The following is a 25,000-nucleotide window of genomic DNA, read 5'->3' as shown; positions in this document are numbered from 1 at the left end:
GGGTGGGTGGATTGCATTTTCTTGGACTGCAAGAAGGCGTTTGACACAGATCCACACAAGAGATTGGTGCAAAAACTGGAGGACCAAGCAGGGATAACAGGGAAGGCACTACAATGGATCAGGGAATACTTGTCAGGAAGACAGCAGCGAGTCATGGTACGTGGCGAGGTGTCAGAGTGGGCACCTGTGACCAGCGGGGTCCCACAGGGGTCAGTCCTAGGACCAGTGCTGTTTCTGGTATTTGTGAACGACATGACGGAAGGAATAAACTCTGAGGTGTCCCTGTTTGCAGATGACGTGAAGTTGATGAGAAGAATTCACTCGATCGAAGACCAGGCAGAACTACAAAGGGATCTGGACAGGCTGCAGACCTGGTCCAGCAATTGGCTCCTGGAGTTCAATCCCACCAAGTGCAAAGTCATGAAGATTGGGGAAGGGCAAAGAAGACCGCAGACGGAGTACAGTCTAGGGGGCCAGAGGCTACAAACCTCACTCAAGGAAAAAGATCTTGGGGTGAGTATAACACCAGGCACATCTCCTGAAGCGCACATCAACCAAATAACTGCTGCAGCATATGGGCGCCTAGCAAACCTCAGAACAGCATTCCGACATCTTAATAAGGAGTCATTCAGGACCCTGTACACCGTGTACGTTAGGCCCATATTGGAGTATGCGGCACCAGTTTGGAACCCACACCTAGCCAAGCACGTAAAGAAACTAGAGAAAGTGCAAAGGTTTGCAACAAGACTAGTCCCAGAGCTAAGAGGTATGTCCTACGAGGAGAGGTTAAGGGAAATCAACCTGACGACACTGGAGGACAGGAGAGATAGGGGGACATGATAACGACATACAAAATACTGAGAGGAATTGACAAGGTGGACAAAGACAGGATGTTCCAGAGATTGGACACAGTAACAAGGGGACACAGTTGGAAGCTGAAGACACAGATGAATCAAAGGGATGTTAGGAAGTATTTCTTCAGCCACAGAGTAGTCAGTAAGTGGAATAGTTTGGGAAGCGATGTAGTGGAGGCAGGATCCATACATAGCTTTAAGCAGAGGTATGATAAAGCTCACGGCTCAGGGAGAGTGACCTAGTAGCCATCAGTGAAGAGGCGGGGGCCAGGAGCTCGGACTCGACCCCCGCAACCTCAACTAGGTGAGTACACACATACACATACACACACACACAAACACACACACACACACACACACACACACACACACACACATACACATACACACACACAAACACACACACACACACACACACACAAATACACACACACAAATACACACACACACACACACACACACACACACACACACACACACACACACACACACACACACACACACACACACACACACACACACACACACACTAATATAACAGAAAAATACTATATACTTTATGTCTAAAAGACCTCATTACCACTTAATAATACGTGAAGAAGCATCTAATTACACTTTTCATTCCCGAGGCCTGAAACAACGTATTTCCACGAGAATATAATTAAATGCAGAAATTCTTTCACGAATCCTGGTTTATGAGAGAAAAAAAATACTGCCCAAAATACTACAGCTTAGCAAGGTCATAATTAATGTAAATACTGCCTCCGTTTATCATTTAAAAGCGTTCCTGGTTTTACATGAAAGGAACCTGGGGTGCTAGCCTAGGTTTAGTTGTTGTGGAGGAAAGGTGTTGGGGTGTAGAGCTCGACTCACGGCCCTCGTTTGATCATGATAATAGTCTGGAAGTTGATTAAGACACATGTGCAACAGCCGAATGTTGCACATGTGTCTAATTAGTACGGAATTCTTATTAAACTACTTTGGATAACGCGACAGTCATGACAACGACAGGCTTGTTCCCATAACAAACATCCACAGTACCGTGGCTGGAACAATCCACAGATAGGTAAATGGACACAGATATAACTAACATGACGCTGTATTGTGGCAACATTTCACTCTCCAGAGCTTTGCGAAGCTTTACCACAATAAAATATCACATCATTTACATCTGTGTCCATCTAACATTTGTCAGTAATTCTACCATTATTACTAATGCACAAATACACCGCACACAGGAGAGAGTAACTAATAACGATTTTCTCTCTCCTATCAATGAGACTGTGATAAGAAAGCTGACACATGTATATTCACAACTAGGATAAAGTACAGCTTTTTATTATGTTTTTGTAATAATTGAGTATTTTTTTTATTACAAGTATTAATGATATTCTTTATTTCAGGAGCTTAAATGCACTTTTTTACAATATTTTATTATATTTTTCATTGTTAAGTGGATGTATTTTGGGGCCTGGGACGCCATACCGCTATAACGAACTAAAGTTATTACGAACGAGGTCCTGGAACCAATTAGAGTCGTTATAACATACCCCACTGAATACATATTTATATATTTAATACATATATATATATATATATATATATATATATATATATATATATATATATATATATATATATATATATATATATATATATTATTTTTATTATCGCACTGGCCGATTCCCACCAAAGCAGGGTGGCCCGAAAAAGAAAAACTTTCACCATCATTCACTCCATCACTGTCTTGCCAGAAGGGTGCTTTACACTACAGTTTTTAAACTGCAACATTAACACCCCTCCTTCAGAGTGCAGGCACTGTACTTCCCATCTCCAGGACTCAAGTCCGGCCTGCCGGTTTCCCTGAACCCCTTCATAAATGTTACTTTGCTCACACTCCAACAGCACGTCAAGTATTAAAAACCATTTGTCTCCATTCACTCCTATCAAACACGCTCACGCATGCCTGCTGGAAGTCCAAGCCCCTCGCACACAAAACCTCCTTTACCCCCTCTCTCCAACCTTTCCTAGGCCGACCCCTACCCCGCCTTCCTTCCACTACAGACTGATACACTCTTGAAGTCATTCTGTTTCGCTCCATTCTCTCTATATGTCCGAACAACCTCAACAACCCTTCCTCAGCCCTCTGGACAACAGTTTTGGTAATCCCGCACCTCCTCCTAACTTCCAAACTACGAATTCTCTGCATTATATTCACACCACACATTGCCCTCAGACATGACATCTCCACTGCCTCCAGCCTTCTCCTCGCTGCAACATTCACCACCCATGCTTCACACCCATACAAGAGCGCCGGTAAAACTATACTCTCATACATTCCCCTCTTTGCCTCCAAGGACAAAGTTCTTTGTCTCCACAGACTCCTAAGTGCACCACTCACTCTTTTCCCCTCATCAATTCTATGATTCACCTCATCTTTCATAGACCCATCCGCTGACACGTCCACTCCCAAATATCTGAATACATTCACCTCCTCCATACTCTCTCCCTCCAATCTGATATTCAATCTTTCATCACCTAATCTTTTTGTTATCCTCATAACCTTACTCTTTCCTGTATTCACCTTTAATTTTCTTCTTTTGCACACCCTACCAAATTCATCCACCAATCTCTGCAACTTCTCTTCAGAATCTCCCAAGAGCACAGTGTCATCAGCAAAGAGCAGCTGTGACAACTCCCACTTTGTGTGTGATTCTTTATCTTTTAACTCCACGCCTCTTGTCAAGACCCTCGCATTTACTTCTCTTACAACCCCATCTATAAATATATTAAACAACCACGGTGACATCACACATCCTTGTCTAAGGCCTACTTTTACTGGGAAATAATTTCCCTCTTTCCTACATACTCTAACTTGAGCCTCACCATCCTCGTAAAAACTCTTCACTGCTTTCAGTAACCTACCTCCTACACCATACACCTGTAATATCTGCCACATTGCCCCCCTATCCACCCTGTCATACGCCTTTTCCAAATCCATAAATGCCACAAAGACCTCTTTAGCCTTATCTAAATACTGTTCACTTATATGTTTCACTGTAAACACCTGGTCCACACACCCCCCTACCTTTCCTAAAGCCTCCTTGTTCATCTGCTATCCTATTCTCCGTCTTACTCTTAATTCTTTCAATAATAACTCTACCATACACTTTGCCAGGTATACTCAACAGACTTATCCCCCTATAATTTTTGCACTCTCTTTATCTTTTATATATATATACAGAGAGAGAGAGAGAGAGAGAGAGAGAGAGGTAGGTACAGATTGAACTCAGGTGTGTTAATCTTCAAACTTGGATAGTTTTTAAGAAATGACGTTTCGCCCATTTTGAAGGCCTTGTTATACCAACTGGGGCTTTATCATGTGCTTTTAAAGCGAAAACTGGTGGTTAATTTGTTCTGTGTATAACGTATTGTCATTGTGTTGAGTCAGGCGGGATATTGTCTGGCTGGAGTTGACACTGGAAGCAGTGTTGGTGGTGGGCAACAAGGTTGATTTATCGATACGTTGGCGAAGTTATACTCGCAGCATATACATCATATACACTGAAACGATGTAGTACAGTAGAGTAACTGTTGTGTAGTAGAGCGTCTTGGCTGAGTGAGCTGGATTTAAAGCTTTTTTTTTTTAGTGTCCCACGTTAGTGTTAGTTGGCTTTAATATCGTTGTTTTTTTCCGAGTCGTAGATCAGTGTGAGTTGGCTTTAGTGTGGTCCTTTCTAGAGCTTCACGTCAGAGTGCGTGAAGAGGGTTTAAAGTTGTCCTCTCGCCTCTTGCCTTTACCATGGAAATTCTCGTCTAAGTATTACCTGCTTTCATCATCTCTCCGCTTCCTGTTTTCTCTTACAATCTCTTCCTTTACTCGCTATATCTTAAGTGGTTTTCCTCTTTGCTTCATTTTAAACTCTCTCTCTCTCTCTCTCTCTCTCTCTCTCTCTCTCTCTCTCTCTCTCTCTCTCTCTCTCTCGTGTTCTCAATTAATTACAGTATACTGTTTTTCCCACTTGTATTTTGCAATCTTAGAGTTATAGGTTGAATGTGAATACATATTTGTGTTTCATATAATATTGTGCAAGATACTCGTACATGCAAGCAGGGAGAGAAAATGCTCAAAATGTGAATCAGACGAAGAGAAATGATTGCTGATTGAGTGAAGTCCTTTAGTAGAACACGGTGAAAGATTGTAATGGCTGCCAGTCTTGTGGTACAACAGCTGTGTTATGCTGCACCTGTTTATTCGGGTTATTCTGAGTTACGTTGAGAGCATTGGTCATTAAAGCCACCATCATCATAGGCTTGTAGGAATTGCTGCAACGACAGGTCCGACTTAGCCGGGTCGAGGCGGGAGATAAGTCGCTTTGCACTATCCTCTACCTCGAAGTAAAATACGGGATGAAAGCATGCTAGCCAAAAGCGTAGCGAATAATCAACATAAGAGCGAACTTGTGCTTCGTGTATAGAGATATACAGCCGCTGCTCTGTATCTCCACACTTATAAGTACGAGATGCGCCCAAGTGTTATTAGTTTCTTGACAGCTGCTCGTTGCTTACTCATGTGCCTGAGGGCAGCGGGCATTTAATCTTTGATGTAAGTAAATGTTAGAATTTAGTCATCTTCGTAAGGCATGAGGATCTAGGATGAGGTGAAGTGAGTAAGTGAAGCAAGCATCCCAGAGCACTGGACTAGAAACACTCATGTGGTAAGCCGCACTTCGTCCTTTTATTAACAGTCATCATTTTACTGCACACTGGCACTGAGTGGCTCACAAACTCTGCCGCGTTAAGAACTGCCTTAAGATATTTGTATTTGTGGAGTGGTACCACGGATTCCGTTTACTTGTAGCCTGCTCAGGCTGCCACAGTACTGTACCCTGCCAACGGTACCTACAATGCCCAGTGCAATTTCCCAGCTGATCTGGAATGCATCAAATAACTAATGCCACATAGTGGAGAAGTTTATCAGCTGATCAGATGTAGAAAAACATCATTTCTAAAAATAGCACTGAGAATCACATAGTACCTTGCAATAGGCGACAAATGTTGTTATTGTGATTGATAGACTTTATTCATGAAAGTAAATTGAGCACATTAGTCATGTAGTATTACTTTGAGACTGTCACAGTAAAATAACATTAACAACAGTGACACTGTTTTGAAAAAACCATACCCCCGGCCGGGATTGAACCGCGGGTTCAATCCCGGCCGGGGGTATGGTTTGTTTACAATCGTGTCATTACGGTTTCTTGAGTCGAGACACTGTTTTGTTCATACAGGCATCGCCGTAGCCTTCCTTTGTAAATTGGGGCAACTTTTGTTTTCCCACACAAAGAGGGACATTTTTCCTCATGATGGAGTTGATGATTAAGACACATGTGCAATAGTTGGGTATATTTATTGCTGAAACGCTTCACCTACACAGTAGGCTTCTTCAGTCAAATACAGAGACAGCAGGTATATTAGTGAAATGAAAATGATGTAATCAGTCCCTCAACCTTGAATGTGGGGCTGATCTTAATCATTAACACCACAGTCACACCACAGTCAATCTTCTATGTCGTGCTGTCGTCTCGGACAACGTCGACCTTGCTCGTGTTTGTAGCCATCGTGATCATTTACGTGTATTTGGACTGGTATTCTTGTCTTTGATCTTTTCCTTTAATTACTCCAGAGACAAACCTGTCTAACTAGTGGTATACAGTCAGGTCTTCGGGCGAATATCCTAGTCATTCGCTAACCAGGAACTAAAATATTTTAAAACCCACGCTTCTTGAGGTCAATTTCTTGTTTTTGCCTTGGTTATGGGTAGGTGATATTTTTTATGACCTCTGTACACCCATAAATAACCTCCTGCAGTAGAGAAAGAACGCAAAGGTGAAAGCTGAATTTACAATATAATTTATCCGACGCGGTCCATAAGCCAATTGGCATCCCATAGGCGTGGTTTTGACGATCACGTCTTTCAAACATTGCATTTCAAATTAACCTCTTTACAGTAGTGATAGCTAAACCAGGTATGATCACAAGACTTCGTCGCAAACTGCCCCTCTTCTACATGCAGTGACACGTACTTTCATTACTTTCCTTACCATGTTCCCTCTATCAAGAAAAGTGTTATTATTTCCCTTTCTCCGTGTCTTCCGCATTTCTGCCCCTGTGGAATACACAGGTACTGGATATCCAGATGACCGATGTAAGCGTACGCTTTGATTGTCAACATTCTCTTTGAGGATCCAGCGGTGAATAGAGGACACACCCGTGACAAAACAAGTTGTTGTTGGAACGACGGGAGATGATTCCTTCTGGTGGTATGCAATGTTGTGTGATGTGAGAACAACTGTATGGTTTGATGAGTTGTACCTTAGCGGCCTGTTAGCGGCTGTGTGGAGGCAGGACGCTAACAATAACAAAGGCTAACAGACCGACCATCTTCTGTCAACGATGAGGGACTGATCACCTCAGAATTCTCTTTCTCCAGTTCACCTACTGTCTCCGTATTGTAATCACCTCTCTTTCCGACTGATAAAGCTTGCGCAGGTGGAACGTTTCCGAAATAAAGATACATAAGTTTTGCACACGAGTCTCACTCACGAAAGGAGTAGAGACAATAACCAGATTCAAGACTCTAGAGATCCACAAAGGTTTGCGGGTCACTGTCACTGAAATCTGTTCATGACGAAGACACTGACATAGAGGTTCTTGGTGTTACACAGCAGTTGAAGAACATTCTCACCAGATGAGAAGCTGCAGTCTTATTAATACTCTGAGGAATCGTGTTATCCCGCAGTTATAACAGTACATGTCGTATCCTTAGTAGCATTAACTTAATTCTGCTTTCACTTTTCCTGTAAATACCATGGCACATTTTTCTATGTCCCGGAATCATCTGACCAACTTGGTTTCAGCCTTCAAAGGTGGCTGGAAGGAGCAGAGGATGTTGACAGAGCCTTCTGCTATTTTGTTCTATTTTCTACCATCGAGACAGAATTAGAGGTAGTTTGAATGTGGCTTGTATCTCGCAGTCTCTCTCTCTCTCTCTCTCTCTCTCTCTCTCTCTCTCTCTCTCTCTCTCCTAGCCTCGTATATGAAGGCCCAGGACTGCTTATTTGGAGCACTGCTGTTCTGAATATTATTTCCATATATCTTGTTTCATGGGCCCACACTGCTCCCACTCTGTAAATATTGTGTTTTCTCAAAAAATTCAGCCACGCGCACGCACACACACGAGCAAGTACATGCAGAGGCAAACATGTGTGTGTGTGTGTATGTGTGTGTGTACGTACACCGTGAATTATGTGACCGTATGCCCCCAACACGTACATGCGCATACATAGACACGCATGCCAATGATTCTTGTATATTGTATACACATGTATATTATATACACGTGGGGGAATTCGTACTCGCCTTTGCTGTGTTTGTAGAGGCCGATTCATAGCTCCTGGTCCCGCGTCTTAACTGCTAACGACCGATGTTTACAGACGCCTGCCCTCTAGGCTCGATCATACCTGTTTATGAAACTGTGTGAATATGATAATGGCACACACTACCGAGAGGTTGATAAGCAAGACACATATGCAGCAGTTAAGTATCTTAATTCCGAAACGTTTGGCCTACACAGTGAGTTTCTTCAGTCGAATACAGAAAGTTTAGTAGAAGACGTAGAGATGTGAAGACGATGTTATCAGTCCCCAGCCATAGTCTGATTCTTCTCATTCTTCGTCTTTTCTTCCTCCTCCTCCTCCTCCTCCTTCTCCTTCTTCTTCTTCTTCTTCTCCTCCTCCAGAAAGTTCCCTCATTCCCCCTGATGGAGATAAAAAAAAATCTCACCCAATATTAAAGGAACCCAAATTTCACATTAATTTTTAATCTTGTAATAGGAACCAAAACTTTCAAAAAAAATATAATTTTACCACTGCCTAAAACTTTTTTTTTTAATTTAATAACAATTTGATATTGCAAGTTTAATATAAAATAAATTATGTAATTTTCCTGTAACATTCTAAAAAAAAATTAATTAAAAATTTTATCGTCTCTAAAACACGATAATTAAGAAATTATTTTTTTATTCGGCTGATAAATGAGGATCTTCTAAATTAATTTAATTCTTGAATAATTAAAAATTATTAGTAAAAAAGTATTTAAGGTCCTAAAAAAGTCGAAACGTTGCCCCAGTTAAAACCCTTTCTGCAACGTTTCGGTCTGATAAACAAAAATCTGTGTCAACCAGAGGATACAAATGTTACAGTTACTGTAACACCGTTATGAAATAAGTTAAAATCCCACCAAACACGCAGACTACAGCAATGTATCCAAGAAACATAAATACAACAAGTACTGGTTAGTGATACAAAGACACGAACAAGGAAACAATAAAATAAGTACTGCTTAATATTTCCACTTTACGCTGAGGTCGTCTTCAGCAGACAGAAGAGGTCATCAATAACACAAAAACCTAAAATACTTATCTTACCTATTTTTTTTTTCACTATATTTGGATTTTGTTTGTATCAGAGGTTTCCATGTTTTTCCTTATCGAAAGTGTTTTTATGAATAAGTAACGGTAGGTAAGGGCGGGTAAGGACAAGTAAGGACACGTAAGAAAGGGTAAGGACAAGTAAGGACGGGTAAGGGCAGGTAACGACATGTAACGACTGATAAGAACAGATGGGAACAGAAAATAATGTGAAGTGTGATATCACAACTTAATACATCACTTCCAAGTACATTATGTCAAATATATATATATATATATATATATATATATATATATATATATATATATATATATATATATATATATATATATATATATATATATATATATATAAGTAAAGGAGGAGGAAGAAGGAACCAATAATAGACATAATGCAGAAAATATCATCAATTATTCTGTAGCTTTCAGCATTTTCTTTCTCTAAGTGGAAGACATGGTCTGATCCATTTCTGATTAATGTTGCATTATCTTAAAGCTAATGTATGTAGCATTGATAACTTCACACACACACCACACACACACACACACCACACACACACACACTGGATCATTCCACAAACGTAAGAATCAAGGAAGGTTGTCTGTGCTTGCAATCTGAGGCAATGTCTTATTCAACGTGTGATCGATGTCTCTCTCTTCATTATTCACTCTGGCTCAAGGTTACTGTAGAATGTATAATGTGTATTGAGGTATTGGTGGTGGCTTAGAGAGAGTCCTACCACTACATGATAACTTGTAGTAGTAGAGGTAATACACACACACACACACACACACACACACACATAAATATATATATATATATATATATATATATATATATATATATATATATATATATAATATATATATAATATATATATATATAAGTAGTCGATTTTTCCACTGAGCGGTGTATCCGGTTTAGGGGCCTTCCACTGAGCGGTGTATCCGGTTTAGGGGCCTTCCACTGAGCGGTGTATCCGGTTTAGGGCCTTCCACTGAGCGGTGTATCCGGTCTAGGACCAGCAGCTGGAGGGTCACCTTTTCACACCTAGGTGTTACTTCCGGTTTTGACCATGACCTCGCCCTCGAGACTACCTCACCCTTGACCCCCCCAACCAATACCCCCGCCCACGACCCCCCCCCCCTTCGCGACCCCGCCGTCGCGTCGCGCGCCCGCCCGCGCGCCCGCCCGCGCCCTTCGCGACCCCCGCCCCGCGCGCCCGCGCGCCCGCCCGCGCCCTTCGCGACCCCCCGCCGCGCGCCCGCCCGCGCGCCCGCCCGCGCCCTTCGCGACCCCCGCCCGCGCCTTCTGCTGCGCCTTCTGCAGCGTCATCCGGATCGCCCCCGCGCCTCGAATTTTTTTCCGATTTTTTTCGAATTTTTTTTGAATTTCATTTTCTTGTGCTCTCCATCTCCTCAGATCAAATTTTTGAGGTTCCCCCTCTCACTTTCACCCCCATCCCAAAATTTCTCGATATTACCAAGTTTTTGGATTCCCCCCTATGGGGGTTTCGAAAGTCTCCATCTCCTCGGATCCCCCTCCCACTTTCACCCCCAACCCCAAAATTTTCTCGATAATACCATGACTCCATCTCCTCGGATCAAGTTTTTTGGATTCCCCCCTATGGGGTTTTCGAAATTCTCCATCTCCTCAGATCAAATTTTTTGGGTACCCCTCCTTTCACCCCCATCCCCAAACAATTTCTCGAAATCAAATTCTCCATCTCCTTGGATCAAGTTTTTTTTGGGTACCCCTCCTTTCACCCCAAATTTTCTCGACAATACCATGACTCCATCTCCTCGGATCAAGTTTTTTGGATCCCCCCTATGGGGTTTTCGAAATTCTCCATCTCCTTGGATCAAATTTTTGGATTACCCCTCCCACTTTCACCCCAAATTTTCTCGACAATACCATGACTCCATCTCCTCAGATCAAATTTTTAAGGTTCCCCCTCCCACTTTCACCCCCCCCCCAATCCCAAAAATTTCTCGATAATACAAGTTTTTGGATTCCCCCCCCTATGGGGGTTTTGAATTTCTTATGATCACCTTGGATCAAATTTTTGGATTACCCCTCCCACTTTCACTCCCACCCCAAAATTTCTCGATAATACCAAGACTCCATCTCCTTGGATCAAGGTTTTTGGATTCCCCCCTCTGGGGGTAAGCATTCAAATGAACTCCTCCTATGGGGCATGCTTACTACAGGTCTAATGAAGGGTGTTTACTCGGCGGTCAGTGACGTCACGTGTTGACCCAGCACACAGGTTGAATCTTGTCTACCCTTTTACCCACCCACCCAAACCCTCACACTCCAACCAACACCTCACAATTTTCACTCATAACCCCCAATTTTCTCGTTTTAACCCTTTTAGTTCATTAAAGTTAATAAGGGGACACATGCATCAGAAAGTCACCACATCGCTTACATCCACTTTCGTTAAATTCACTACTCACAATTTTACATATTACGAAGTTAAATACGCACTTTTACTTTGAACATCTTCAAAACACTCTCATAAATCATTTGAATACTCACAAAAAATACCTTTATACATTTCCAAACAACACTGAAATACTCCAAAAAACATCATTCGAACACCCCCAAATCACCTCTGAATACTCCCAGAACACCTTCATAAATACTCTTGCACATCATTTGAACACCTTCATAAGTACTCTCATAATCATTTGTACACCTTCAAAAAACACCTTTGAATACTCACATAAACACCCTTGAACACCTTCAAAACACCTTCAAAGCACTCTCATAATCATTTGAACACACTCAAAACACCTTTGAATAACCTCAAAACACCTTTGAACACCTTCAAAACACCCTTGAACACCTTCAAAACACCCTTGAACACCTTCAAAAACAACATTTGAACACACTCAAAACACCTTTGAACATTTCCAAAACACTATTTGAGTACTCCCAAATAAGATTTTACATCTCTAATTTATCTGCACTTTCATTAAATTACAACTCATCCCTCAGTCTCCAGACTAGGCATTTTCTCGTTTTTACCCTTTTAGTTCATTAAAGTTATTAAGGGGACACAATACATCAGAAAAAAAAAAAGTCACAAAAACTAACTCAAACACTTTACTTTGAACACCCCCAAAAACACTCTCATAATCATTTGTACACCTTCAAAAAACACCTTTGAATACTCACATAAACACCCTTGAACACCTTCAAAACACCTTTGAATAACCTCAAAACACCTTTGAACACCTTCAAAACACTCTTGAACACCCTTGATCACCTTCAAAAAAAAACAACATTTGAACACACTCAAAACACCTTTGAACACCTTTGAACATTTCCAAACAACACTGAAACACTTCCAAAAAACACAATTTGAGTACTCCCAATTACACCACTGATTACTACTAAAACACCGCTGAATTCAATCAAAACACCCTTCAACACCTTCAAACACCCTTGAACACCTTCAAAACACTCTTGAACACCTTCAAAAACACCTTTGAACATTTCCAAAACACTATTTGAGTACTCCCAATTACACCACTGAATACTACTAAAACACCGATGAATTCAATCAAAACACCCTTCAACACCTTCAAAACACCTTTGAACACCTTTGAACATTTCCAAAAAACACTCTCATAATCATTTGAACACACTCAAAACACCTTTGAATAACCTCAAAACACCTTTGAATATCGTTTTTAAACTAATTTCATCACAACCCACTTATATCATCTTTTTTCGGTAACTCTAATTCGACTACACTACCCTCATCAATTACCAACAAATTTTACTCGTTTTAACTAATGTCATCACTGTAACCAAGATTTTCACAAAAAAAAAAAAAACTCTATGACACCTAACACACACGCACACACACCCCACAACACAGACAATTTTTCTCGTTTTTACCCTTTTAGTTCATTAAAGTTATTAAGGGGACACAATACATCAGAAAAAAAAGTCACAAAAACTAACTCAAACACTTTACTTTGAACACCCCCAAAACACTCTCATAATCATTTGAATACTCACATAAACACCTTTGAACATTTCCAAAACACTATTTGAGTACTCCCAATTACACCACTGATTACTACTAAAACACCGCTGAATTCAATCAAAACACTCTTCAACACCTTCAAACACCCTTGAACACACTCAAAACACCCTTCAACACCTTCAAAAACACCTTTGAACACCTTCAAAACACATTTGAACACATTCAAAACACTCTCATAATCATTTGAACACACTCAAAACACCTTTGAATAACCTCAAAACACCTTTGAACACCTTCAAATCACCCTTGAACACCCTTGATCACCTTCAAAAAAAAACAACATTTGAACACACTCAAAACACCTTTGAACACCTTTGAACATTTCCAAACAACACTGAAACACTTCCAAAAACACCATTTGAGTACTCCCAAATACACCACTGAATACTAAAACACCACTGAATACACTCAAAAACACCACCAAAATCACCATAAACTAAGATCAACACCCACATCCCACAACACCCCACAACCCACAACACCCACAATTTTTTCTCGTTTTATCTAATTTCATCAGAAAGTCACAACACCCACACCTCCCTTTTTTTTTTTTTTCTCGTTTTAACCCTTTTAGTTCATTAAAGTTAATAAGGGGACACACTACATCAGAAAAAGTCACAAAAACAACCCACTTATAACGTCTTTTCGGTATCTCTAGTTCGACAACAACACCCACATCCCACAACACCCACATCCCACATCCCACACACACACACACACACACACACATACACACACATCCCTAACCTAGCCTAACCTAACCTAACTTATCCTAACCTAACCTAACCTAACCTAACCTAACCTAACCTATCTTATCCTAACCTAGCCTAACCTAACCTAACCTAACCTTACCTAACTTATCCTAACCTAACCTAGCCTAACCTAACCTAACTTAACCTAACCTAACCTAACCTAACCGAACCTACCCTAACCTAACCTTACCTAACATAACCTAACCTAGCCTAACCTAACCTAACCTAACTTAACCTAACCCAACCTAACCTAACCTAGCCTAGCCTAACCTAACCTAACCTAACCTATCTTAACCTTACCTAACCTAACCTAGCCGAACCTATCCTAACCTAACCTAAAATATATTGGAACACCCCCAAAACACTATTTGAGTACTCCAGAATTACTTTGAACGACTCCATTTTGGATATTTCCAAATTAGTTTTGAAAACTTTATCGTAAAATCGAACATTATTTTCTTGTTGGTAAAACACACTCAATGGTAGAAATATTTACTCGATTTCCGAATAGAAGCACTGTCCTCGCTCTGAGAGACTCATTGTGGGTCACCACAACACACGGCGTAATGCGGTTCACACCCAAGGTTGGCCCGGTGGCCTGGTGGCTAAAGCTCCCGCTTCACACACGGAGGGCCCGGGTTCGATTCCCGGCGGGTGGAAACATTCGACACGTTTCCTTACACCTGTTGTCCTGTTCACCTAGCAGCAAATAGGTACCTGGGTGTTAGTCGACTGGTGTGGGTCGCATCCTGGGGGACAAGATTAAGGACCCCAATGGAAATAAGTTAGACAGTCCTCGATGACGCACTGACTTTCTTGGGTTATCCTGGGTGGCTAACCCTCCGGGGTTAAAAATCCGAACGAAATCTTATCTTATCTTATAACACCTGCGTCAACTCAGGACAGACAGGCGCCATGAAATGCGGGTAACATCCAAGGTAGAAAATCATCTCTTTCCAGACCAACTGTCTATCCTAACCTAACCTAACCTAACCTAACCTAATTCCTAACCTAACCTAACCTCACCTAACCGAACCTAACCTAACTCCATCAATCACCTCTATCCTAACCTAACCTAACCTAACCCAACCTAACTCCATCAAACACCTCTATCCTAACCTAACCTAACCTATCCTAACCTAACCTAACCCCCTTAACCTAACCTAACCTAACCTAACCGAACCTACCCTAACCTAACCTTACCTAACATAACCTAACCTAGCCTAACCTAACCTAACCTAACTTAACCTAACCCAACCTAACCTAACCTAGCCTAGCCTAACCTAACCTAACCTAACCTATCTTAACCTTACCTAACCTAACCTAGCCGAACCTATCCTAACCTAACCTAAAATATATTGGAACACCCCCAAAACACTATTTGAGTACTCCAGAATTACTTTGAACGACTCCATTTTGGATATTTCCAAATTAGTTTTGAAAACTTTATCGTAAAATCGAACATTATTTTCTTGTTGGTAAAACACACTCAATGGTAGAAATATTTACTCGATTTCCGAATAAAAGCACTGTCCTCGCTCTGAGAGACTCATTGTGGGTCACCACAACACACGGCGTAATGCGGTTCACACCCAAGGTAGAACATAACACCTGCGTCAACTCAGGACAGACAGGCGCCATGAAATGCGGGTAACATCCAAGGTAGAAAATCATCTCTTTCCAGACCAACTGTCTATCCTAACCTAACCTAACCTAACCTAACCTAATTCCTAACCTAACCTAACCTCACCTAACCGAACCTAACCTAACTCCATCAATCACCTCTATCCTAACCTAACCTAACCTAACCCAACCTAACTCCATCAAACACCTCTATCCTAACCTAACCTAACCTATCCTAACCTAACCTAACCCCATCAAACACCTCGAATACTACTTAACTTAACCTAACCTAACCTTACCTAACCTACCTAACCTAACCTAACCTAACCTAACCTATCCTAACCTGTCCTAACCTAACCTAACCTATCCTAACCTAACCTAACCTAACCTAACCCAACTTATCCTAAGCTAACCTAACCTAACTTATCCTAACCTAACCTATCCTAAGCTAACCTAACCTAAAATAACGAACCTAACCTAACTTATCCTAATCTAATCTAACCTAACCTAACTTATCCTAACCTAACCTAACTTATCCTAACCTAACCTAACCTAACCTAAAATAACCTAACCTAACTTATCCTAACCTACTCACTTTACTTTGAACACCTTCAAAACACTCTCATACATCATTTGAGACCCCCTTTTCTCAATATCTCTCATCCACAACCTTTATCATCTCACTACAGAACAACCCCAAGATTACTTCGAACACTCTCATAAAGCATTTGAGTACTCACATAAACACCTTTGAACATTTCCAAACAACACCGAAGCACTTCCAAAATATCATTTTGATTACTCCCAAATAAGATTTATCATCTCTAATTTATCTACACTTACACATTTCATTAAATTACAACACATCCACCAAACTCCTCCCTCAGTCTCCAGACTTTACAACATTAGCACAAAAAAAAAACTAACTCATACACTTATGACATGAGACATTACCATATCTAACACACTGACTAACTTTGAACCAACTCTGAACACCACTGATCTTCTTCAAAAAATGCTCTGCACATCATTTGAACACCTTCAAAAAAAACACCATCAAACACCTCCGAATACTCCCAAAAAACACTACTGATTACTACCAAATCACCACTGAATACTACCAATCACCGGCAAAATCACCAGAAACTAAGTTTAACATCACCATCTAACATCCTTTTTATAGAAATCCCCTCAAATCACTATAACCAAGAACTCCCTCCCCATTTGGCGCATGAAAAAAAAAAAAAGCATGAACACAAACCTAATACGCAAACACTTAGTACATGATCACCATCAACTGAAAACATATCTTGTACACACACATAATATAAGACAATCACCAACTACAATCACCCATGTTCACTTACCTCAAAATCACTAATATCACAGAAAACAATCATTTTTATAAACATTTCACACACACACACAAAAAAAAATCATATTTGACAATATCTAAGCGCACTCACCTCACTACCACCAACACACGATGTCTCACCTCACAAGACCGACGAGCTCACCTCCAGTGACGTCACACTCCCATTGTGTTACTTGGTGGTTGGTAACATCACACCTAACCCCCCTTGTTTCTACCTGTTGTACCCCACATTATCTAAGAACACTATATCCAAGACGATTACCAGATTTTATGATCCCCAACACCAAGATCACAGAAAACACACATTTTTATAATTATTCACACAAAAATCACGATCACCAATTCCATATCATGTTTACCGTCATCTATCAACACTAATCACCAAGATCACCAAAAAAATCTAAGATCATGCATCTCAAAACTACTATGATCACTGAAAACACTTATTTTTAAACATTCGCACAAAAATAAGACATACACAAAAATACCACAACACTTCCACCAACATCTATAACATAACATGAGCACTATAACATATCACTATCACAAAAAAAAAAAAAAATAATACACAGACACCCACATATTATACATTTCAATTGCAAATTTAAGACATGAGACATACACACCAAATCTAAGACATTCACCTCCAACTAAGACATACACATCACCCTTAAAACTTCCTTCCTTATTCATTCCGTATATCTCCTAGAGCTGTTTTAACCCCCGACGGTTCCATCACGACGCAGGAGCCAGAGGAACCATCACCACTCCAACACCACCTACTACACTCTGGCTCCTACGTCGTGATGGAACCGTCGGGGGGAAGCCGACTCTTGGTGATTGTATTGACGATGGCAACAATAAACATGACATGGAGCCAATGATCGATATTTTATAAATGAAGTATTATATGTATCGACTCTGTGATTGCTTGAGTCAATATCATCTAATAAATGAACTTAGGCTATGCCAGTAATATAAGGCTGTGAAAATTAGCTGAAAGTATAAGTGAATATTTTTAACCACCAAGCAACTTTACAAGGAAAGTGTAGACATCACTGAAAGTATCTGTATTGTAGTAGACACTCATGTTGTTAACAACTGAAGCAGCATGCCTTGGCTACAAACTCAATACTTGTCAAACAACCAATAACTGTGTGATGAACATATACATTTTCTGTATTAATAAGTAATGAAGTAAGGATTTATAAGTATTATAGTGTATTGTATTAGCCTGTGTGTATACAAACTATATCAGTCATTGATAATCATTGCTTACTAATGACACGTAACCTTAAAAGGCGTATTGCATACTTTTTTTCATGAAGATTAACTTGAGGCCACCTGAATGTTTGAAAAGACTATAAAAAAGAATTCAGATAGACTTGATATTAAAGCTTTCAAGTTTCTAGACCGAACTGCCATTAATTGAATGAGTATTCATTGTATTCTATGTGTCAACCAGTATTTTAAGTGGAAGTAATTTATTTTGACAAGGTAATTCAAATGATAAGCTTTTTGATCGTAAGGCATTACAAGCCAAGACAGTTCAAGGCAGGTCAGGTAATTGTACCAGGATATGACTAATGTCTCATGTCATAAGTGTAATGAGGTTCAAGTTTTTGTCTAATATTGTAAGTCTGGGGCATGAAGTTAGTGACAGAATATGACCATGCAGTTGTGATATGTGAAATAAACTGGAAATAAGGTAGAAGATGATAAATCTTGACTAGGAAGTAATCAAAATGATATTTTGAAAGTACTAATTCAGTTATTGACAAAATGATATTCATGTAGTAACTCAAATACTCATGCAAGTAATTCGAAAGTAATGCTGAAGAGTTATTCTATGTGGAATTGACAAAGGGCAGCAGAATGAAGACATTGAGGAATTATCAATGAATGTATGAAGTGTTTTGAAGAGGTATTCAAAAGTATGGTAAGTAGAATAAAGATAGGAATTGGAAATTATACCAAATTAAAAGGAGAGAATTCAGAATAAGAACAGGTAAGATGAGAATTGGAAGTGGAAATTGGGAATTAGGCGTAGACCAAGATAGAATTGAGAGTAAGGACATTCATGGCTTCTAAAGTTGGAATTTTAGGAATAGGGCCAACAGAACCAGGAATGGAGACAAGAATTGAAGGATTAACGATTGGAGTACAGGAATTAAGAGTAGGTAGGGAAATAAATTGGAGGTGAGATAGTTAGGGTTAGGTTAGGACACAAGGAAAATTAGGTATTAGGTTGGAGTTCAGATTAGGTTGGAGTTGAGACAGTTGGGTTAAGGTTAAGGTTAGGAATTCAAACCAATGAAGTTCAGTGTTGGGGTTAATGTTAAATTAAGAACAGGGAACAGACAGGTGAATTGGAGACCAGAGAATAAGGTGTTTACTCTTGGAGGTGGGAACGAGGACAATGTTCCAGAACCAGAACCAAGAGTAAGTTGATATTAGGAACCAAGGTTCCAGAGACATGAATTAGGTTAAGGTTACAAGGCCAAGCAGGGCAAACATTGGGAGCAAATTGGGGAACAGGGCCAAGGATGAGGTACAATTGTATGAAAAGAAGATGATTTTCTACCTTGGCAGATTACACCCACATTCATGGCAACCTGTCTGTCTGGAGTTAACACTTGCAAATGTTATGTTACCTTGAGCAACTTGGGAGCTGCACGATTACCACTGCATGTAATGATGTACACAATAAGTCTCTCAGAAAGCTGAGTATGATCCACTCTATTCGGAAATCAGAGGTAAATATTTACTACCATTGAAGTATGTTTTACCAACAAGAAAATAATGTTCATTTTGACGTAAATTTCAAAAAACAGAACGAAATATCCAAAGCAGAAGTCATTCAATAATTCCTGGATGTACTCAGTAATCGACACACAGTTAATATGACCCCAGGCCATTAGAGCCACAGAAATTAAATTCAAACAGAACCAGAACCAAACCAAGAACAAAATTGATTAGAACCAAGGCTGGGCCAGGTATAAACTAAACTAAATTAGAGGCAAAGTTGGAGCAAGCAAGAACCAAGATTAGAATTAGAGGCACAACCAGAACCTAAAGTTATTCTCTTAAACTAGAACCAGGGCCAAGGCCAAATTCAAGTTAAACATTGGGACCAGAAGTAAATTGGGGCAAATTAGGAACCAAGAACAGGCCAAGAATTAGGAACAGAAGGACCAGAAGGCTAGATAGATGGAGACAGAACAGAGACAAATTAGGGCCAAATTAGAAAGTAGACCATGAATTGACAGGAACAGGGTCGGGCCATTGACGAATTAGAACCAAATTAGGAGTCAAACAGTTAAGGAAATTAGGAACCAAATTAGATTGATTATGACAAGTTAATCCTGAAAAAGATGAATTTTCTACCTTAGCAGATTACCCACACCTTGCCTGGCACCTGTCTGTATCTGAGATTGGCTTGAAGTGCATATTATTACCCAGGTGTGAACATATTCGCCATGTGTTGAGGGTGACCCACAATGAGTCTCTCAAGAGCGAGGACAGTGCTTCTATTCGGAAATCGAGGTAAATAGCTACCACCATTGGTGTGTTTTACCAACGCAAGAAAATAATGTTCGATTTTGCGATACTTTTCAAAAACTAATTGCGATATCCAAAATGGGAGTCAATTCAACAAGTGAACCTGGAGGCGTCTCAAACTCAAGTTGTTTTGAACTGAGTAATTATGGGATTACAAAGTTGGGGCAAGACAGGTTCAAGCAAGAACAGAAATTAAGCTGGAAATTAGACTCAAATTGAGTGGGAACAGAAATTAAAAGCAAATTAAATTAGGGATTAAATTAGAAACAAGACCAAGATTGAAGCTAAACTAGGTTAATTGGGGTAGGGAATTGAGACCAGGTTGAAGATTAGGAGATTCCAAGTTAGGGTTCAGGCTTACAAACCAAGGTTATACAAACAGGTTGGGAGTTAGGAAGCAAATTCCAGGATTCCAGTTGGGAGACAGGTTAGGGATTAAGGGGTATTAGAATTAGGTTAAACTAAATTAATTAAAAGGGAAATTGAAGTTAAGGTTAAGGTTCCAAATTAGGTCAATTACTTTAGTTAGAGACTCAAGATAAGTTAAGGTTAGATTGGGATTTAGGGAACAGGAATTAGGAATTAAGGATTAAGTTAGGTTAGGCTTATGGAGTTAGGGATGTGTGTGTATGTCAATGTGTGTGTGTGTGTGTGTGTGGGATTGGGATGTGGGATGGGTGGGTTATTTACAGAGGATGTGGGTGTTGTTAATCAAGCTAGAGATACCGAAATATTCAGTGGTGTTTTAGTATTCAGTGGTGTATTTGGGAGTACTCAAATGGTGTTTTTGGAAGTGTTTCAGTGTTGTTTGGAAATGTTCAAAGGTGTTCAAAGGTGTTTTGAGTGTGTTCAAATGTTGTTTTTTTGAAGGTGATCAAGGGTGTTCAAGGGTGATTTGAAGGTGTTCAAAGGTGTTTTGAGGTTATTCAAAGGTGTTTTGAGTGTGTTCAAATGATTATGAGAGTGTTTTGAATGTGTTCAAATGTGTTTTGAAGGTGTTCAAAGGTGTTTTTGAAGGTGTTGAAGGGTGTTTTGAGTGTGTTCAAGGGTGTTTGAAGGTGTTGAAGAGTGTTTTGATTGAATTCAGCGGTGTTTTAGTAGTAATCAGTGGTGTAATTGGGAGTACTCAAATAGTGTTTTGGAAATGTTCAAAGGTGTTTATGTGAGTATTCAAATGATTATGAGAGTGTTTTGGGGGTGTTCAAAGTAAAGTGTTTGAGTTAGTTTTTGTGACTTTTTTTCTGATGTATTGTGTCCCCTTAATAACTTTAATGAACTAAAAGGGTAAAAACGAGAAAAATTGTGGGTGTTGTGGGGTGTGTGTGCGTGTGTGTTAGGTGTCATAGAGTTTTTTTTTTTTTTTGTGAAAATCTTGGTTACAGTGATGACATTAGTTAAAACGAGTAAAATTTGTTGGTAATTGATGAGGGTAGTGTAGTCGAATTAGAGTTACCGAAAAAAGATGATATAAGTGGGTTGTGATGAAATTAGTTTAAAAACGATATTCAAAGGTGTTTTGAGGTTATTCAAAGGTGTTTTGAGTGTGTTCAAATGATTATGAGAGTGTTTTTTGGAAATGTTCAAAGGTGTTCAAAGGTGTTTTGAAGGTGTTGAAGGGTGTTTTGATTGAATTCATCGGTGTTTTAGTAGTATTCAGTGGTGTAATTGGGAGTACTCAAATAGTGTTTTGGAAATGTTCAAAGGTGTTTTTGAAGGTGTTCAAGAGTGTTTTGAAGGTGTTCAAGGGTGTTTGAAGGTGTTGAAGGGTGTTTTGATTGAATTCAGCGGTGTTTTAGTAGTAATCAGTGGTGTAATTGGGAGTACTCAAATTGTGTTTTTTGGAAGTGTTTCAGTGTTGTTTGGAAATGTTCAAAGGTGTTCAAAGGTGTTTTGAGTGTGTTCAAATGTTGTTTTTTGAAGGTGATCAAGGGTGTTCAAGGGTGTTTTGAAGGTGTTCAAAGGTGTTTTGAGGTTATTCAAAGGTGTTTTGAAGGTGTTCAAGGGTGTTTATGTGAGTATTCAAAGGTGTTTTTTGAAGGTGTACAAATGATTATGAGAGTGTTTTTGGGGGTGTTCAAAGTAAAGTGTTTGAGTTAGTTTTTGTGACTTTTTTTTTTTTCTGATGTATTGTGTCCCCTTAATAACTTTAATGAACTAAAAGGGTAAAAACGAGAAAATGCCTAGTCTGGAGACTGAGGGATGAGTTGTAATTTAATGAAAGTGCAGATAAATTAGAGATGTAAAATCTTATTTGGGAGTACTCAAATAGTGTTTTGGAAATGTTCAAAGGTGTTTTGAGTGTGTTCAAATGTTGTTTTTGAAGGTGTTCAAGGGTGTTTTGAAGGTGTTCAAGGGTGTTTTGAAGGTGTTCAAAGGTGTTTTGAGGTTATTCAAAGGTGTTTTGAGTGTGTTCAAATGATTATGAGAGTGCTTTGAAGGTGTTTTGAAGGTGTTCAAGGGTGTTTATGTGAGTATTCAAAGGTGTTTTTTGAAGGTGTACAAATGATTATGAGAGTACTTATGAAGGTGTTCAAATGATGTGCAAGAGTATTTATGAAGGTGTTCTGGGAGTATTCAGAGGTGATTTGGGGGTGTTCGAATGATGTTTTTTGGAGTATTTCAGTGTTGTTTGGAAATGTATAAAGGTATTTTTTGTGAGTATTCAAATGATTTATGAGAGTGTTTTGAAGATGTTCAAAGTAAAAGTGCGTATTTAACTTCGTAATATGTAAAATTGTGAGTAGTGAATTTAACGAAAGTGGATGTAAGCGATGTGGTGACTTTCTGATGCATGTGTCCCCTTATTAACTTTAATGAACTAAAAGGGTTAAAACGAGAAAAATTGGGGGTTATGAGTGAAAATTGTGAGGTGTTGGTTGGAGTGTGAGGGTTTGGGAGGGTGGGTAAAAGGGTAGACAAGATTCAACCTGTGTGCGCGGTCATCACGTGACGTCACTGACATAGGGGGCGACCTGATTCAACCTGTGTGCGCGTGACGTCACTGACCGCCGAGTAAACACCCTTCTTAGTTCATTTGACTTATTGAGCGGAAACTTTTAGTTCATTTTAAAATAATAAGGGGAAGATGTTTAGACCTGTAGTAAGCATGCCCCCATAGGAGGAGTCTATTTTGAATGCTTACCCCCAGAGGGGGGGATTCCAAAAACTTTGATCCGAGGAATTTCGAAAACCCCATAGGAGGGAATCCAAAAACTTGGTATTATCGAGAAAAATTTGAGGTTGGGGGGTGGGTGAAAGTGGGAGGGGTAATCCAAAAATTTGATCCAAGGTGATCATAAGAAATTCAAAACCCCCATAGGGGGGGAATCCAAAAACTTGTATTATCGAGAAATTTTTGGGATTGGGGGGGTGAAAGTGGGAGGGGGAACCTTAAAAATTTGATCTGAGGAGATGGAGTCATGGTATTGTCGAGAAAATTTGGGGTGAAAGTGGGAGGGGTAATCCAAAAATTTGATCCAAGGAGATGGAGAATTTCGAAAACCCCATAGGGGGGATCCAAAAAACTTGATCCGAGGAGATGGAGTCATGGTATTGTCGAGAAAATTTGGGGTGAAAGGAGGGGTACCCAAAAAAAACTTGATCCAAGGAGATGGAGAATTTGATTTCGAGAAATTGTTTGGGGATGGGGGTGAAAGGAGGGGTACCCAAAAAATTTGATCTGAGGAGATGGAGAATTTCGAAAAACCCCATAGGGGGGAATCCAAAAACCTTGATCCGAGGAGATGGAGAGCACAAGAAAATGAAATTCAAAAAAAATTCGAAACCCCGTAGGGGGGAATCCAAAAACCTTGATCCAAGGAGATCATAAGAAAAAAAAATTCGAGGCGCGGGGGCGATCCGGATGACGCTGCAGAAGGCGCAGCAGAAGGCGCGGGGCGGGGGTCGCGAAAGGCGCTGGCGGGCGCGCGGGCGGGCGCGCGGGCGGGGCGCGCGGCGGGGGTCGCGAAGGGCGTGGGCGGGCGCGCGGGCGGGCGCGCGGGCGCGACGGCGGGGTCGCGAAGGGGGGGGGGTCGTGGGGCGGGGGTATTGGTTGGGGGGTCAAGGGTGAGGTAGTCTCGAGGGCGAGGTCATGGTCAAAACCGGAAGTAACACCTAGGTGTGAAAAGGTGACCCTCCAGCTGCTGGTCCTAGACCGGATACACCGCTCAGTGGAAGGCCCTAAACCGGATACACCGCTCAGTGGAAGGCCCTAAACCGGATACACCGCTCAGTGGAAGGCCCCTAAACCGGATACACCGCTCAGTGGAAAAATCGACTAC

This window comes from Cherax quadricarinatus, chromosome 48 (assembly GCF_038502225.1).
Source record: "Cherax quadricarinatus isolate ZL_2023a chromosome 48, ASM3850222v1, whole genome shotgun sequence".
In the NCBI taxonomy this organism is placed as follows: Eukaryota; Metazoa; Arthropoda; class Malacostraca; order Decapoda; family Parastacidae; genus Cherax; species Cherax quadricarinatus.
The sequence above is the reverse complement of the archived record's forward strand: the minus strand, read 5'-3'. Positions refer to the sequence as shown.